The sequence below is a fragment of the Protomyctophum bolini genome (genome assembly GCF_963924005.1).
Source record: "Protomyctophum bolini genome assembly, chromosome: 5".
Lineage (NCBI taxonomy): Eukaryota > Metazoa > Chordata > Actinopteri > Myctophiformes > Myctophidae > Protomyctophum > Protomyctophum bolini.
The window spans coordinates 5,461,829-5,480,990 of record NC_137866.1 but is presented as its reverse complement, the minus strand read 5'-3'; the positions used below and the strand labels follow the sequence as shown (position 1 = coordinate 5,480,990).

Genomic DNA, 19,162 nt, shown 5'->3' with positions numbered 1-19,162 from the left:
CATGTAAACTCCACACAGAAAGGCCCTTTCGCCAGCCCCGCCTCGGGTATAATGGGCACTGATGACGCGGAGGAGGGAACACCCCGCCAGCACCCACAGCGTCCCGGGCGGGACTTGAACCCAGGACCTTCTAGCTGTGAGGCGACAGCACTACCCACTGTGCCACCGTGCCCCTCATTTGCACAATTCTGATGATAATTCTGTCAAATGAAGCCATCTATGAAATGTATGAAAACGTTTGATCTGCAGACTGCAGCACAGTTTCAGTGCCAAGGGGGTCCTTGGCCTGAGAAACGTTGAAGACCCCTCTGGTCTGTATGGATGACCTCTGTCAGCGACTGGCAGTGTGCACATGGGAGCCAAGCCATTAACCCATTTAGACCGGACGTCGAAATTTAAAAAAAAGTCTTCAAAATCCTGACAGTTTTCTGAAAAACCTCATGTTTCTATCTCAGTAGTTCTCAGTATTTCATGTCAAGGACCCCAAAAATTATATGCATTTGGCCGCCGACTCCACGTCTGAAAATATGATTTTCCAGGGACCCCCCCCCCAGAAGCAAAGATTTGAGTTAAAAAACGTTCGCTCTGAAAGAATATATATTCAAAGATTTGCGCCACATTTTCACAACTTTTCAAAAATAGCAGGCCTATACTACTGCTATTTTTCAATAGCTAAAGTTTAAAACACCAAAAGGGGTTCCCGCCCAAGATAGGTTAAAATATAAATGGCATCATAGACCTAGAAGGAAGTCAGTCACTCAGGAGAGCTCACAGCTCTGCCAGCATTGTGCATCTGTACAGACGACTCATTTGGCCCCGTGCCCCGCTCTGACCCAGAGTTAACCCATTCTGAACGGGAACCCATTCTGGTGTTAGCATCATGTCATGCTTTAGCTATTGAAAAATAGCAGATCTACAAGCTCATAGCGCGCCACCGAGTGGCGCGCTACGAGCTTGTAGGTCTGCTATTTTTGAAAAATCGAAGAACGAGTGACATTTTTTTTAATCTGATCTCAGGTCAGAATGGGTTTTAATCAGACCAGTGTGTGTCCCAGTGGAAACCTCGTGTGAATCTGATCTCAGGTCAGAATGGGTTAAATCACCTCTTGGCGTGCAGCGGACATCATAGATTGCAAAAGATTACATCACTCCAAATGATATTATACTTTGCGCAAGAAAAGGCATCCAACACTTCAGACCTCATCAGTGTGTAAGTCTCTGAGATACTGTGTATGACCCATTATGTCATTTTCTCCTTGAGCTTGAGATTGTGACCTTGACCTTTTATAAAAACGCTCAGCCCAAAAAGGCAGTCTTATTTCCATTGTGTGCAACGTTAACTTCCCTCCAAGTATCATGAAAATCTCCCATCTCCATCCAACAGACAAACATATTAAACCTCAGCTTCATCATGCAAGAAATATGGGAATCTTTAGTCAATCATTTATTGCCAAAACCAACCTACGGTTGAATTGGAACATAATATCAAGCACAGGCTGAACGTGGGAGTAACGCTTGGCACGGGGCAATCAATAGTTCCAAACACTACTGAAACATTCCAAACCTTATACTGTAGTTACAAACATTTAATGGGTGTTGAAGTAGTAGTGCTACACAATTAATTAAAAAAAAGATTGAGATTTTTGTGATCTCATGTCTAAATTTGACCAAGAATGGTGCAGCACTAGTTGGCTGTCCAATTAATTTTAGTTACTCGTGTTTTTCTAGAAGAGAGAGACTTTAAGAGAGGTTTAAGTCAAGCACTTTGATGTTGTCTGTTTAAAGCCACAGTAGTTTATGGCTCCAGGTGCCTCATTTTGAATGTTCAGCAACTACAGACTAAAGACAATAAATATTTCAATGGAAGAAATGAGAATCGTGATCTCAATTATTGTGGAGGAAAATCTAGATTCACATTTGAGCAAGAATCGTGCAGTACAACGATGCAGCACTCGCGAGACATGAACTACAGTATGTGGTGGTAAATGGTGCATTTACAGTATTTAGTGCCTATATCCAAAGTGCACACACACACACACACACACACACACACGATGTGAATGGGCGGAGTAGTTGCAGGGATTCTTATTATTTAATTTGCTTTAATTTGCCTTCACACTGCGCTCATCATCCGCAGCAATTGGAAACGCAGCAGAGAACTTTATCAATGTGTTCAACTCATGAACTACACAGTGAAATCTATGGTGTTAAAATTATACTTCTAGTAATAGTTAGGACTTGAGGGTAACGTGGAAGCAATATGCATGTGTGTGGTTTGCTGTCGGGGGACTGGGTACGTGTGTGTGTGTGTGTGTGTCTGTGTGTGTGCGCGGGCGTCGGTCATGCACTGACTGTTCTTTTGGCACATGGAGACGGGAGCGCAAAATGATCCTTAATTAGTTTATAATCTGCACTCCTGTAGATTAGGATCATCATATAAAATTAGTATGCTACTATGCATATATGCCATGTTCGCTATATACAGTTTATAGATCATGCTTAAGCATGCGTTTACTTTTGCAGTATTTATATTTTAAACAAGATGAAGAAAGTCTCCAGCACACAGTGACAGCCCTCCATGTTCACGCACAGACAAACAGACACTGCAGTGTTTTTATGCGTTTTTAAAGTGCTCATCTGACCATATTTCGATGAGGGCTTCGGTCTCCTCATTCGATCACGTCTATTAACGCTGCGTAAAATATCCCATCTCCAACTTTACTCCTCATTCATTTGCCACATTGTTTGCTTAATTTCCCTTATTTGATGCGATTGCATTCCCACCTGCACCGAATCGAAATCAAGTGCGATTGCAAGCGAAGCGAAGCGAAGCGAAGCGAAGCGAAACCCCCGTTTCACGGCGGAGTAGAATGCGGTTCTTTGATGCTTGCATTAGAATTCGAATGAGGCTTCACTCCTACCAAACGAAGCGCACTTTTCCGACAATGTGCAGCAGGATTGGTTTTAATCGCAGTAAAGCTTTCTGGTGTGAAAGCGAGACACTAACCCAGCGGGAGATATAGGGATAACAGTGGAAACCTTCCGATTCCAAGATGGAAGTCCTGCCCCATTACATAGTATTGATGTTGGTAGAATTGATATTGATAGAATGTGATTGATTTTGACAGAATAGAATTGACGTTGCTGTTGAAGCCGTTTGGAAAACGGACTCCCAGGAATAATGAAGTGTCTGAGCAACAAATGGAGCTTCACAGCCTTCAGCGTCAGGATGCTCAGAGAAACCCAGAGTCTACTGATTGGTGACTTATACCGAAATCTGTAACTGCATGGCTCGTGTGATTGGTTAGGAGATTAACTAAATCACTGAGGTCTCCCTCTTCGGTAATAGCCATTTTGGAAAACAGCTGTTTTTCCTAAATTCAACATTTGTGTATTGAATATGCATACGATCTGTCAGTTAACTCATTTTGGCCGGAACCCCTTTTGGCGTTAGCATTGCATTATGCTTTAGCTATTGAAAAATAGCAGATCTACAAGCTCATGCTTGTAGGTCTGCTATTCTTGAAAAATCGAAGAACGACTGACATAGAAACACAGCTTTTTCAGAAAACTGTCAGGATGTAGAAGACATTTTTAGAATCTGATCTCAGGTCAGAATGGGTTAATTCCCAACCAATCACATCGTTGATCCCCCTGCTATGAGAAGCCCCTCCCCCACTGACTAAAGGTTGTTCGGGGGAATTGATTGACACATCCCAAGGCACCATGGATAAATTGATTTCCAAAGCATCGGGGGGGAAAAAAACACCACAGGGACACACCGCCGCTATTGGAGGGATTTGAATTAGCAACCTCACACAACCACCTGCGTCTTCTCCAAACCTCCAGGAACCCGCCCACCGTCCGACCATCGGATCAAATACAACGTCTGATTGGCCGAGGGCAATTAGGTGAATTGATTGACATGCCCCAAAGGCAAAGCAGTGCGAGTATAATTGAGACTGAGACATTTCAGATGGATTGGCACTGTAAAACAGGATGACACCACAGACAGACACTCAGACAGACAGACAGACAGACAGACAGACAGACAGACACTCAGACAGACAGGCAAGACAGACAGACCATTGATAAAACAACACTAAGGATTTTACAGTGAGATCAAGACATCAAAGAGAGAGAGAGAGAGAGAGAGAGAGAGAGAGAGAGAGAGAGAGAGAGAGAGAGAGAGAGAGAGAGGGAGACAGAGAGAGACAGAGAGAAAGAGATATGGAACAGAAATAAGCATGAAAAGTGAGAGCTACAAAGACAGACAGGACAGGACAGACTACATGACTCATCACATCTTGTCCAGTCAGGTCACCATGAGGCAGTTGATGATGTCATTTTAAGTTTATGCACTTCAACACAGACAGGTCACGTGACCCAGGAGAGAAGAGGCCGCTAAGGCCCGGTTTACTGAAGACACTTTTAAATAAACACTACAGGCTTAGCTCATGTAAACACATGTGTACACACAGAACACTGACTGACTGGACTTGTGTGTGTGTGTGTGTGTGTGTGTGTGTGTGTGTGTGTGTGTGTGTGTGTGTGTGTGTGTGTGTGTGTGTGTGTGTGTGTGTGTGTGTGTGTGTGTGTGTGTGTGTGTGTGTGTGTGAGTGATGGGGAGGGGAACTACTGGCAATAAGTGTGTATACTTGTTTTACTGTATTTGTAAACTTTTGTCGTCATGTTTATTTCAAATATGCCAATAAAACAAACAATTATTTGCATTTTTTTTAAATTAAAGACAAACAATTAAAATAAATATTATGATTGAAATATAGCAAAAAGGAAATGAAAAGAAAAAGACAAATAAAGAAATGTAAGCCTATCCGAGGAGTGAGATGAAATAGAAGTTATAAACTCACCCATTTTCAACCCAGCTTCATATAATTGGTCATCACTAATGCTTTATGATAATATGGTACCATTTCTGTTTCCGCCTACCAGTGACATCATCAATGGGGAACCCAAGCTAAATTGCAGGCTTTGTATTCCTGGAAAGTTATAGCATGCTATAATGGAAGACATTGTTCACACGTTGATATAAAAGTCCAAATAAAACTTTTAAATCTTGTTTTGAAATGAATAAATACATGAAAACAATGTCGTCACTGGTAGGCGGGCTCTGCTATGAGACTAAGACTTTTCAAGAGCATTAGTGAGCACCAATTATATGAAGATAGGCTTAAAATTGGTGAAATCATCATTTAAGTGCACCAAAAATAGCAGGTCTAGAGGCTAAAACTGTCCTTCTTAAGATGCTGATAGTATTAAATACCAGAATAGTAATACCAGCGTGCGCCTATGTGTGTGTGTGTGTGTGTGTGTGTGTGTGTGTGTGTGTGTGTGTGTGTGTGTGTGTGTGTGTGTGTGTGTGTGTGTGTGTGTGTGTTGCATGCAAGTGTGCATGCTGCCTGTGTGTGCGTTATAGATAGCTTGCGGACAGACACACTCTCAGCAGCCAAGCGTCTGACAAAGTGCTTTGGATTAAATTACATACATTAGACATACATTAGACAGACAGACAGACAGACACACACAGACAGGTACAGTAAAGTGAGACAGACAGATAGATAGCAATAATAGGAACAAACCGAGATAAATGTCATATGTACCCCACACACACACACACCCACACCCACACACACACACACACACACAGGAAGGCCTGTCAATATTCCATAAGTGAATGATGGTTTTCCAATAAGACGGATTGGATGCAGACATCTGCCAGAGATGTGATGAGGAAATTGCATTACGCTGAGATCTATGATTCTGCTAATATAGACGGACACACACATGCACACACACACACGCGGAAAACATTGGCCAAAAATAGCATAATAATCTCGCATTGCGACATGTTGTGAGCTTGTAGATCAGCTATTTTCAGGGCAAAAAGAAGGGAGTCCAGATAGACCCCTGGGGAACTCCGGTCAATTAAATACATAGCATTGTATAGTGGTTTAATCCATTTTGGGCGGGAACCTCTTTTGGTGTTAGCATTATGTTATGCTTTAGCTATTGAAAAATAGCAGATCTACAAGCTCATAGCGCGCCACCGAGTGGCGCGCTACGAGCTTGTAGGTCTGCTATTTTTGAAAAATCGAAGAAGAACGACTGACATAGAAACATAGCTTTTTCAGAAAACTGTCAGGATGTAGAAGACATTTTTAGAATCTGATCTCAGGTCAGAATGGGTTAACTCAAGAGTGCAAATGGAACCAAAATGGACCCACAAGTCTGTCTGGCCGCTCCCACGACGTCGTTCACTGGCTGAGGCTCGGTCTTTAGATCATGGTTAGTGGTTATGGAGCTGAGAGCAATCAGACTGATGATCACATTGCATTGGCTCTGCTGCTGGAGGTTAATGCGTTTACATAGGTTTAAAGCCAGCAATAACAATACTAGTACACCGTGTTGTTTTTTCATATCTTAATCAATTACAGAAATAAAGACCTGAGGCCGATTCTACAAAATGTCTTCAGAATCCTAACGGTTTTCAGGAGAGAAAAAATAAACATAATATAATTGGGGTTAGGTTATATCAGTGGTTTTTCATGTCAAGGAGTCGGACGCCCAAAACGATATACAGTATTTGGGCTCCGGTATTGTTCCAAGGACCCCCAGAAGAAAAAATTTGTATGAGATCAAATTAGTTTGCTTTAAAAAAAATTATCTATTCAAAGAGTCGATCACATTTTCACGATAAAAAAAAAATAGCGGATCTAAGTTCATATAAGATTCTACACCTGCTATTTTTGAAAGTATATAATGGTTCAAATCTATTAACCCATTTTGGGCGGGAACCCCTTTGGTGTTATGTTGGTGTTATATTATGCTTTAGCTATTGAAAAATAGCAGATCTACAAGCTCACCGAGTGGCGCGCTACAAGCGCACACACTCTGCGATTTTTTAAAAGTCGTGAAAATGTGGTGCAAATCTTTGAATATATATTTCAGAGCGAACATTTTTAACTAAAATATTGGCTTCCGGGGGGGGTCCCTGGAACTACATATTTTCAGATGGGGGTCCGTGGCCCAATAGTTAGATAATTCTGGGGGTCCTTGACATGAAAAAGGTTGAGCACCACTGACATAGAAACATGGGTTTTTCAGAAAAATGTTAGGATTTTTTTTAAGCCTTTTTTTTTATCGACTTGGCTTAAACGTAGTTCTTCATCTGCTGCCTGGCTGCCCAGTAAGGCAGGAATGTCATGGCAGCCGTCGTCATTCCAGACCGTTGGCCCTTCAGTTTGGCCTCACTTCTGCCCCCTCAAACAAACGATCTGCCCAGAGGCCTTATACTTCTGCCCCTCAAACAAACGATCTGCCCCGAGGCCTTATACTTCTGCCCCTCAAACAAACGATCTGCCCCCAGGCCTTATACTTCTGCCCCTCAAACAAACGATCTGCCCCCAGGCCTCCGCAGCAGCCTTGATGCATCGCCCACACCACGCTGATTTCAACATTTTCTCCTGTCGGCTCTTTTTTTTCCTCCTCTCCCTTTTTTTCTCTCCCAGTCAATAGTTTTTAAACAGCAGTGTCTTTTGTTGAGATTGGGAGCTCTGAACTCCCCCTGACTCACTCAGCATCTTCAAAAGAGTCCAGTGACTGGGATTAGTCAGCCACTGGGTTGAGCACATGTGTGTGTGAACATGTATCTCAACCTTTGACTCAGCAGGAGTCAGCACTTTGGATGAAATATCGGTAATGTGTTTATTTTGAACCCATTTTGACCTGAGATCAGATTCTAAAAAAAAAGCTATGTTTCTGTCAGTCGTTCTTCGACTCGGTGGCGCGCTATGAGCTTGTAGATCTGCTATTTTTCAATAGGTAAAGCATAACATAATGCTAACACCAAAAGGGGCTAATACTTTTTTTCCCCCACTGATATAGACCTACTATGTAGTATGTATTAAAAACATGTATTAAATTAATTACATCGGTGCACTTAAAAAAACGTGGTTTTATTTGATGGCCTTCCTGCCATGGCATTTGGCCTCTGTGCCCTGTGAAGAATTTACAACGCCAAAGGCCAAGTACCTTTGCCCCTAAAAAACGGTGAAATTCCAGCCGTCCTGCAGACCGACCCCTTCCTCTACCTCCATGTGTAAACAGACTTTAAATTGCAATCCATCAGCCGCACGTCTCTCTCGACGCAAGGGGACTCGAAACCTGGTCTTCCATGTGGGCCGGGAGAGGAAACGTATATACACCACGAGCAGGGAATATATGCCCACGTGTCCAGGGGAGAGATGCTGTGCTTCAGGCAGGACTACTGTAAAAAATCTCTCAATGTAAAAGAGCAAGGAGACCATTGGTTTTACATTAACCTTTTGTATCATTAAAATAAGTTCCTGATTACGGCTATAGGACGAACCTGGCATGTACAATCATACAAGGAAAAGTCATCTTTTAAACTGGAAGTCTGTTTTATGAGACAGAGGTGTGCATGGAAGAATTAAAGCTAGAATTACACCTTAACATTGTTATTATTTTGTTCACCTTTTAGCCTTATGATATGTTCCTGACCATCTGAATGTCGTATAGAGTCAAGAGATGCCACGGCACAGCGCCTGGTATAAAGGTTTGTTTTGGGTACAGCTTCTGAAACACACGCCAGTTCCTTATAGCGGCTTAGTTTCAACCTTCTTCTGTAAAGGTAGCTCTCCACCAAACACACTAGTATTAGTACTAGTAGTACTAGTACTAGTACTAGTAATGTATAGGCCTATACTACTCATTACTACAGACTGGTAGCTCTCCACCAAACACACTAGTATTAGTACTACTAGTACTAGTAATGTATAGGCCTACTACTCATTACTACAGACTGGTAGCTCTCCACCAAACACACTAGTATTAGTACTACTAGTACTAGTAATGTATAGGCCTACTACTCATTACTACAGACTGGTAGCTCTCCACCAAACACACTAGGCCTACTACTCATTACTACAGACTACTGAAGTACTGACTACTACAGACTACTACCTACTACTCATTACTACAGACACTAGGCCTACTACTCATTACTACAGACTGGCAGTCAAATGAAGTCTGGAGATCAGTCGGTTGGAAGGTGTGAAAAACTGTTGCTGAATGCAGTTCAATGTACCTACTGTAGAGAGCCTACGGTGGTAAAGATATGGCTATAAATATGACATGATTGACATCAAGCCTATGGCTTGGTCTCTTACTCTCTTTTTCCAACAACATGGCCCGACAAGTCAAAAGCCTCATTCGGCTTCCAACGCTTCCCTGCAACAATCGTTGTACCTATACCGTTATTGATAATAATTGTACCTGTACCCACAACACCACCATTTCACCACGTGTTTGTATTAACCACATATTGGTTCCCCATTACGGGGCAAACGTTCAGTGAAAATAGCAAATCTACAATCTTAGACACAACGCAATTCGCAAATGGTGCATTTATATAGCGCCTTTATCCATTACCTTCACCCATTCACACACACATTCATACACCGATGGCGGCGGAAACCATGCAAGGCACCAACCAGCACATCGAGAGCAATCAGGGGTTCAGTGTCTTGCTCAAGGACACTTCGACACTAACTCTGGAGGAGCCCACAGGGTTTGAACTCATGGGAACCTTGCGGTTTCCATCCAGCCACTCTACCCCTGAGCCACCGCCGCCCTCGTGATCTTGTTAGCTGAAGATAGTTAATGAAAACGGATGACACGTATTATGTTATAATTAGTATAGGTATCACAATGGTATGTGTGGTATGTGTACAATTCTGCTATACTCAGAGACTTGCTATGTAGTATGTCATATTACTGTGATATTTGACTATGTTATATGTGATGTACTATGTTGCAGACAGTGTTGTGATGTATTACTATATTTTATAGGGGCGGCAGTGGCTCAGGGGTGGGACGGCCGGTAGAGGTTCCCGGTTCAGTCCCAGGGTTCCCCCAGAGTGTCCAAGTGTCCTTGAGCAAGACTCTGAACCCCTAACTCCCTAAGTGTCCTTGAGCAAGACTCTGAACCCCTAACCCCCGAAGTGTCCTTGAGCAAGACTCTGAACCCCTAACCCCCGAAGTGTCCTTGAGCAAGACTCTGAACCCCTAACCCCCGAAGTGTCCTTGAGCAAGACTCTGAACCCCTAGTTGCTCCCGATGTGCAGGTTGGTTCCTCCAGCATCGGTCGGTGTATGAATGTGTGTGTGAATGTAAATGCACAATCTATCTAAAGTGCTTTGGATAAAAGCACTATATAAATGCACCATTTACAGTAATGTATTGTTATCATGGTATTGTAATTGTATAGTATAGTGTTATGGAGGACACTGCAGAAGCAGCATCATTAGGTAATGGCCGATGAAGACGAAGATTACATTATGCTTCATTATGTGATGAAGGTTACTGAGAATCAAAGGCATGGATCTCCCCAAGATTTACCATTCTGATGAAATGAAAGCATGCGCGTGTGCACGCACACACACGCACCATGGGCCACGCACACACACGCATGCACCATGGGCCACGCACGTGTGTGTGTGTGTGTGTGAGAGAGAGAGAGAGAGAGAGAGAGAGAGAGAGAGAGAGAGAGACTGTTTTTTCCACATGTAGCCCCGGTGTTATCGCGGGGGGGGGGGAGAAAAAATGGGGTGGAAAAAGAGACCACAGGAAAATAGGGGGGAGACCAGAGAGAGAGAGAGAGAGAGAGAGAGAGAGAGAGAGAGAGCAGCAGTCACCAGGGGAGACATCCAGCCTGCTAGCCCAGGCACAGAGCCTCCCAGACGGTGTAACCAGTTACCAGGGGAGACGTCCACCCTGCCAGCCCAGGCACGGAGCCTCCCAGACGGTGTAATCTAATTCCTCCTGCCCGCCGCCCGCGGAGCTCAATAATACTCTTATTGTGTTGTCCCGAGATCTGTAGAGCCATTCTGCCTGTTACTGATACCTAACCCTGATCAATGCTCAGCATTGATCCCCTCGTCCACTCCCCGAGCCTTTATGAATGGACACTGAGTGTTTTCATCTATAGGGTTATTTAAAAACAACAAATGGACCCCCGCTTTGGGTCTGTGTGTAACTCTGAGAGTGTAACAAATGGAACCAAATGGACCCAAACACGAGTCCATTTGGTTCCGTTTGACAGTTAAATGAACATCTACAATCTGTGCGTGGGGGTCCCAGAGATAAAATGGTATCAAATGGGGGGGAGGGGGGGGGTCCGTGGACTATATGCTATCAAACTGGGGGTCCTTGGAAATTGGAATGAGGAAGGTTGAGCATCACATGGTTTTAAAACACGGCCATCAGCTCCATCTCATGTTATCAGGAGGCACTCAGACTCAGGGGTACGGATTTTAATCAATACGGTTTTTTTTTACTATTAATAATTCCAAATAGACCCGGCACTCAACGTGATCAGTTTATCGACGGTATAATATTAATCGATCGACTGATTGATTGGGCTAAAAAAAGGGACAGGGGGAGGAGGAGAAGTGATGTTTCATATGCACACATGCACAAACGCAGATTTTTGCAGCCACGTTCAGCACCGCGCCGGCCGGGGTCCGTCCGGCCGGCCGGGTGCAGATATATAAACACCGTGTGATTCGTTGACAACCGGTGTGTCTTTAATGCATTCACCGGTACCGCAGGAAGGAAGACGAGGCATTAGCACATCAACACTTTAATGTTTTTATCTGCGCGACCCTTTGTTCTAAATGGGTTCGGCGTCTTGCCGCTATGTAGCCTACCTCTCCTCTCCCCCATCTATCTATCCCTCTCCCTCTCTCTCACACACACACACACACACACACACACGCACACGAGAAAAAACACGTTTCAAGCTACCAAAACGCATATGCCTCCTCTATTCGCTACCAAACGGCTCAGGAAAAACACATTTCATCTCCAAAAAATAACAGATTTTCTCTCCACGTTGGATTTCAAACTGGAGCAAGAGGCGAAATGCAAAGGCGTTTTCCAAGCACACACAGACAGACAGACTGACTGGAGACAGACAGACAAACCGGGGTGAAATAATAATATCATATAAATTACATTATATCACACGCAACCTTCGGAACAGAACCTTATTCAGTCCGGCTCGGTTCTGCCTGGCCCTCGCAAAGCAACGCTGTAAAATAACTTGAACAACCCCACCAGTAGCACAGCATCCATATTATTCTAGGGGGCGAACACATTAGCCGAAAATAGCCGCTGTGCACGCTCACAGCTCACAGCGCGTCGCTTTCGCCAATTCGCGAGCTTTGCACATCGTCAATTTTTTTTCTAGCGAAGAGATGTGGTTGTTGTAGGCTCTGGCACGGCAGGCTGGACGGGGAGGAAAGCCAAGGCGATCCCGAGTGCAGTTGTTTGTAACTCAAAGTCCGTTTCTCTGAAGGATAGAGAGAGGGGTTTCAAAACACACGAGCTCTGCAAAGGCTGCTTCTTACCTGAGTTCAGAACCTCCTGCGTTTTCTTTAACATCCACTCGGCAGCAGCACTACAACAGCTCGGATCCTTGGCTCCTCCGTGCATTAAAAACAAAACACAAAAAGCCCCTGAGATAAAATGTATTAAAAAAAGATAAAACGCGTTTAAATAATCCCCAAGTATCGTTCCTCCTCAAAAACATCCAGGGTGTCTTGTCTTGAGTTCTTGTTCTTGTGTGTGTCTGTTTGCGTGTCTATTAGAACGATTCACAACAGCAGCAGCTTCTCTTAGAACCCACTACTCTCCATTTGAGAGAGAGAGAGATTGAGGGGAGGGAGGGGGGGCAAAGAGAGAGTGAGAGAGGGGGGAGAGAGAGAGGGAGAGACCTGCCCACTATACGGGACGTACCATCCTAAGACATGGGGGTGGGTGTCCAATGGGTGTCCAATTTGCGTTGATTGTTCTCTTTGTTAGAAATCATCGGATTGATTGAAGAATTATTGAATATTTGTAGTCTGATGGGGTTTGAGTCAGGATATGTATTATTTGTTCTTTATTTTATTCTTATTTTCTTCTCTCTTTTTTTTTGTCTACAACCCGTTGGAGTTGGTACAGTCCACCAGCCTGCCTCAGATAGTGGTTTATTCTCCACAACACAGATGTGGAGACAGGGGGAGACAGGGGGATGCAGGGGGGGGGGGGGGGGGTAGAGGTGGAGAGAGAGAGAGAGAGAGAGAGAGAGAGAGAGAGAGAGAGAGAGGAGGGATGAGACAGTGAGTGGGGAGAGAGAGGATCAGAGAGAGGAATAGGGAGAGAGGGAGTAAAGGGAGAGAGAGCGAGAGGGGGGGTGAAGAAAGAGAGAGATAGTGGGGGAGAGAGGGAGAGAGAGAGAGAGAGAGAGAGAGAGAGAGATGTAGTGAAGGCAGAACAGAGGAGAGGGAAAGGACTGATTAGGTTCATGAGCCAGTAAAGAAATGAAAGCTGTGTTGTTTTCACACGTTTGAATAAAGACATATTTCTCCAATGAATGTTTCTTCATCTCGTTAATACAGAGCCAGAAAGTTTACGAGGAGGAGAAATATAATCCCTTTGAGTTCAATGTGACGCAATATATCTGTATTAAACACAGCGTATCACTGTAAAAAACCATTACATTTATCACACACACACTCATTAGTTGTCACGAACTGGGAGCGGGTTTGAGAAAAAAGCAATTAGCCTAATAATAATTTAGTTGTTGTCGTAGTCGTGTATGTGTTGGGGTGGAAAGCTTGTATGGCCAACATTGTTCCTTTTTTTTATTGCTATGCTATTTAAATCATTTTCACCATATTTATGTGAAACACTTGTTTGATGAAGTTGGGCATTTATTTACAGTATGTATAAAATGTGAAATATGGACAGAGGCCTACAAGGTGTCTGCGTACGCATGCAGGGGCCCTTTATCTAGAGATAAAGGGCCCCTGGGCCACCAACATGCAAAGGGCCCCCCCTTGGAGACCTCCCTCTGGAAGCCTTATGGCTAAACTGAGGGTTTAAACACTTGCAGTAATATATACAGTATCATGTGATGCAAAATTCATCTTTAAAATCAAGTTAAAAGAACACCTTATGTAAACCATACTGCAGTAACCCTGGGGAAATAATAATTCAAATGTATAATTTGTTGAAAGTGATTTTTGCTATGTTTTTCTTTGTTTTTTATTTCTCCTATATGTTTATTGTTTATTTCTTATTTTATTTTACTATGTTTTATTTTGAGTTAGTGTTTGTAAACAATTGTAAGTATTGCCTTTGTTAAATGTTAAATGTTTGTCTGTGTCGGACCCCCAGGAAGACTAGCTTTTGTCAAGGCAAAAGCTAATGGGGATCCTTATAAACAATAAACAATAAACAATATGATGGCTTAGGACAGGGGTGGACGTATTGCATGTGGTCCCTGACCTGACCATGCATTTAGTAATGTAGGATTCTTTTTACATTTTCTTTCTACTAGTTGAGAAACAGTGAACTGAATGATCTGGTGACATGATGACCATCTATGCCATGGGTGTCAAACTCAAGGCCCGCGGGCCAAATGTGGCCCGCCATGTCATTTAATGTGGCCCGCCTGCCTCAAGAAAAAATAATAATAATAATATCGAACATGTACCTTCATCAGAGTGGAGAATATAAGTATAAATCAAGTTGAGCAAAGCCACTCTTCTCTGCCCCTCTCTCTAACAGACACAGTTAACGATTGCTTGTTAAGTGCCTGCCAGACAGACAATCAGATGAAATGAAGGCAGGTGTAGAGTAGAGTGTAGACTAGTGAACTGAACATGTTCTCTTTATATCAAGTACTTCATACCAGCCCCTTATGAAACTACTTCTCCCCAAATCCAAATGGATTTCATTTTCCATCCTGAATGGCAGTAACTAGCATACAATGAGAACTGAGAAGATCTCCACAAAGGTTTACTCATCAAAACTGATTATATAACTGTAACCATCAAAGCATGCACTCAACATAATGTTTATGTGACCATGGCATGTGCATAATATAAAATCTTATACGTTTTATCTGATATTGATTAATATGGGGGGTGGGTTCAATTAATCGATTATTAATCGGCAGAGCTTTCGACTATTCAATTTGGCTGATGTTCACTTTGTGGCATCCCTACAAGTTACAACAAGTGAGTAAGTGACTATCTCTCTTCCATACTGGTGTGTGGCGTCTCTTGTGTGGTATGATGAAGTAGAACGGTGCCGTGCACATTATAGGGACAAAGTCGTGTGTGTGTGTGTGTGTGTGTGTGTGTGTGTGTGTGTGAATGTGTGAAGACCCATCTTCTCTTTCTGTCATAGTGACATTGTCCTGCATCAGATCATGTCCAAATCAGGTTCTCCAATCTCCAGTAGCCTCTTCAGTTTTTTGAAGATTTTTTGAGTGGTGCAACCACTCCCTTACGGAGCTGTGTGTGGCTGGCTGGGTCTGAGCACTATGTGTGTGGCTTGCTGGCTGGCTGGGTCTGAGCACTATGTGTGTGGCTTGCTGGCTGGCTGGGTCTGAGCACTATGTGTGTGGCTGGCCGGCTCTGAGCACTATGTATGTGGCTTGCTGGCTGGCTGGGTCTGAGCACTGTGTGTGGCTGGCTGGCTGGCTGGCTGGCTGGGTCTGAGCACTATGTGTGTGGCTTGCTGGCTGGCTGGGTCTGAGCACTATGTGTGTGGCTTGCTGGCTGGCTGGCTGGGTCTGAGCATAGATAGATAGATAGATATTATAGCAGTGACTGACTGAAGGGCCTCCCACACAGTCTGCGAACGCCGCGCGTCAAAACAGCCGCCTCCATCATTTTCAATGAACCTATGGCACACCGGCGGCGTCCGACGTGCGCTGACATGCCGCGTCGGACGGAGCCGGTGTGTGTTGGGCTTGAGACATCGAGCGTGCGTCCGCAACTGGTTGTGGCCCCCATCAAGTGACCTTTTGACCAATGCGGCCCTCGCCCCAAATGAGTTCGACACCCCTGATCTATGCAGTCATTTACTGACAAGTGGGAGGTCAAGAGATTCAACATACAAAAGGGAGTTAAAATCTCAAGAGGGGGAAGGAAGTTCACCAGAATGTCTGGATGAGTCATTATTATTATGAAATTCTTGGACCATTGGTTGAGAGTTGAGACACAGTGGGATGTTGTATACACACATGGGATGATACAAATGCACTAATCTTAGCCCATATCCAACACAATAGTGGTCTCCAGGTTGATTATAAGTCAGTCCCTCATTCACAATCAGTTGAAAACCACTGGTTTAGGACATTTGGGCTTATTCTATTGCCATGATAAGCTGGCCAAAAGTTCAAAGTGAATAACTGTTATTAACGTTGCACTTTTTGGGAGCCCCTAAGCTTGAGTCTCCGTGTGACAGCAACGAAGCCACGTGGAGGCTGAAGCTCAGGGGCCCCCCTATAGCGCAGAGGCCCCTGGATAATCCTCCCCTGTACGCATGTGTCAGTCAACCACAGTCAGAAAAGTCTGACTCTGCGATTGCCACCTACATTTAGCTAACATATTTAAGTTCATAATACACTCCTGTAATAAACCAGTAGCATTAGAGGTCCCGGTAGGATGTAAAACCAGCAGTACTAGAGGTCCTGGTAGGATATAAAACCAACAGTACTAGAGGTCCTGGTAGGATATAAAGCCAACAGTACTAGAGGTCCCGGAAGGATAGAAAACCAGCAGACATAAAGTTTCTAGAAAGCAATTGAACCATCATCATTTTGCAGGAATTCTTAATGTCATCCTGATTTCATTTGAGCAAAGGTTATGCTCATGAATGTCAGTGAACAATAAATTATCCAGGCAGGCTGATACTTTTGTCAGGACAGGAGATCAACTTCGAAGACACATCTCAGCTTCACTCCTCAATTTATACATTGAACATTGTGTGTGTGTGTGTGTGTGTGTGTGTGTGTGTGGCGAAAATAGCAGATCTACCAACTCTTGGAGGTCGGCCTTTTGGGTATGAATCGGACTGCTGTGTGCCATGTTGAGTTGAGCTGAGCTGCTGACCCAGGTTCAGTTCTTATGGAGTAGATTTTAAGAGCAGATATTCTGTAAGATATGTAGAAGGACCATGGATGGTGTCACTATCTGTAAGATAGAAGGACCATGGATGGTGTCACTATCTGTAAGATAGAAGGACCATGGATGGTGTCACTATCTGTAAGATAGAAGGACCATGGATAGACTATCGCTCAGGTTTCCTGACGTCTGGGTCTCTGAGGCTACCTGCAGTCTGTCTAGTCCCTACACACTCACTCCCAAACAGTGGGGACCCATTTGTGGGTCGCGGACATATTTTTTGTTTCCTATACCTTTTGTTTTAATTATTATTATTCCAAAACATTTTCATTAAACATTCCTGAATAAAAAATAAACTCCAGGGGCGCCCACTGGCCAAGTGGTCCAGGCGCATGATAGGGGTTTAGCCTGACAGCGCGTCATGTGTTTGAGTCCCGTTCATGATGACCTTTGCTAGACCTTTGCTGCACGTCTCTCCACTTTTCTCTCTGCCTCTTTCTTGTCTATCTTCACTTGATACTATTTTTTTCAGTAATTTCATGAAGAAATCAAATTAGAAAATTGTTTAAGTAGTAGTGAAATAGCTGTGAGCTTGTAGAACTGCTGTTTTCACTAGTTTGGGTCCCAGGGAGACAGATATCACATTTCTCTTTTGGGTCACAGGGCTAAAAGTGAGGGAAGCACTGCTCTCAGCTGTCCTACTGTCTGTCTCTCCTACCCTGTCTCCCTCTCAGCCAACCTACTGTGTCTCTCCTATACCCTGTCTCCCTCTCAGCTGTCCTACTGTGTATCTCTCCTACACTGTCTGTCTCCCTCTCAGTCAACCTGTCTATCTCTCCTACACTGTCTGTCTCTCAGCCAACCTACTGTGTCTCTCCTACCCTGTCTCCTTCTCAGCATTAATTCCTACTGTTTGTCTCAACTATACACCACTTCGCTCTAAGCTTTACTGTCTGTCACTCCTATACTGTCTCCTTTCCGTTGTCCTATACCTCTCCTATACTGTCTGTCAGGCGCTCAGAGCTGTCTGTCTGTCTGTCGCTCCTACACTATCTCACCTCTCAGTGTCTGTCTGTCGTATGTCTGTCTCTCCAGTTTCATAAACTGTCTGTATAAATAAAAAGCAATGAAATGACCATTTTCTATAAATGTAAAATAACTTCTTCAGCCAACGTGTGCCTAAAATAGCCCTCCCCTGGCTAGCTCTGGTCTGGGTTGGGTTGGGTTGGGTCTGGGTTAGCATGACTGTGTTGGTCCAATGGTTCCATTGGATCCCTGTAATCAGGACATAGTTAGACAGTTAGGTCTCTCTCTCCCTCTCTCTCTCTCTCTCTCTCTCTCTCTCTCTCTCTCTCTCTCTCTCTCTCTCTCTCCCTCTCTCTCTCTCCCTCTCTCTGTAATTTTCTTAATTGAAGCCACTTGAGGGTCTAGTCCTCTCCTCCTTTCATCTCATCTGTTCCGCTCTTATCGTACTTGTTCTTATTTCTCCTCTCCTCCCCCCTCCCCTCCCCTCCCCTCCCCTCCCCTCCCCTCTCCTCTGCTCCCCTCTGCTCCCCTCCCCTCCCCTCCCCTCCCCTCCCCTCCCCTCCCCTCCCCTCTCCTCTGCTCCCCTCCCCTCCCCTCCCCTCCCCTCCTCTCCTCTCCTCTCCTCTCCTCTCCTCTCCTCTCCTCTCCTCTCCTCTCCCCTCCCTCTCCTCCCCTCTCCCTCCTTCCTCTCCCTCTCCTCTCCTCTCCTCTCCTCTCCTCTTCTCTCTCCTCTCCTCCCCTCCCCTCCCCCTCCCCTCCCTCCCCTCCTCTCCTCTCCTGAGAAGGATAATTGAGGAGAGGAGAATCAGAATGAGAGCAGAATGTGTTTATTGAGAGGGGGTCCTATACATAATACATATTTATGTATTATGGAAACCTGAGCGATAGTCCTTCTATCTGACACCATCCATGGTCCTTCATATATACACATTTAGACCAGGTATATGACAAATGGATAATGGCGATGATGATTACGGTTTATCTCATACATCTGGATTTAGATTAAAGGTGCTGGGAGCAGCTGTGTCCATGTATGCCTATTGAAAGGAATTCTTGCCATTGTAATTGTCCTTCCTTGCTAGAGTTGACCCCAATTTGAGTGAATAATGTGTTGCTCTTGCTACCAAATG

General features: G+C 44.2%; 1 protein-coding gene across 1 annotated transcript in view; it reads right to left on the bottom strand.

Annotated features, from left to right (window-relative positions):
- The window catches only part of ptpn18 (protein tyrosine phosphatase non-receptor type 18), a gene marked incomplete at its 3' end in the record, with an annotated part of 53,506 nt that overhangs the window by 15,523 nt on the left and 18,821 nt on the right, over positions 1–19,162 (bottom strand). The gene's annotated exons all lie outside the window — the stretch shown is intronic.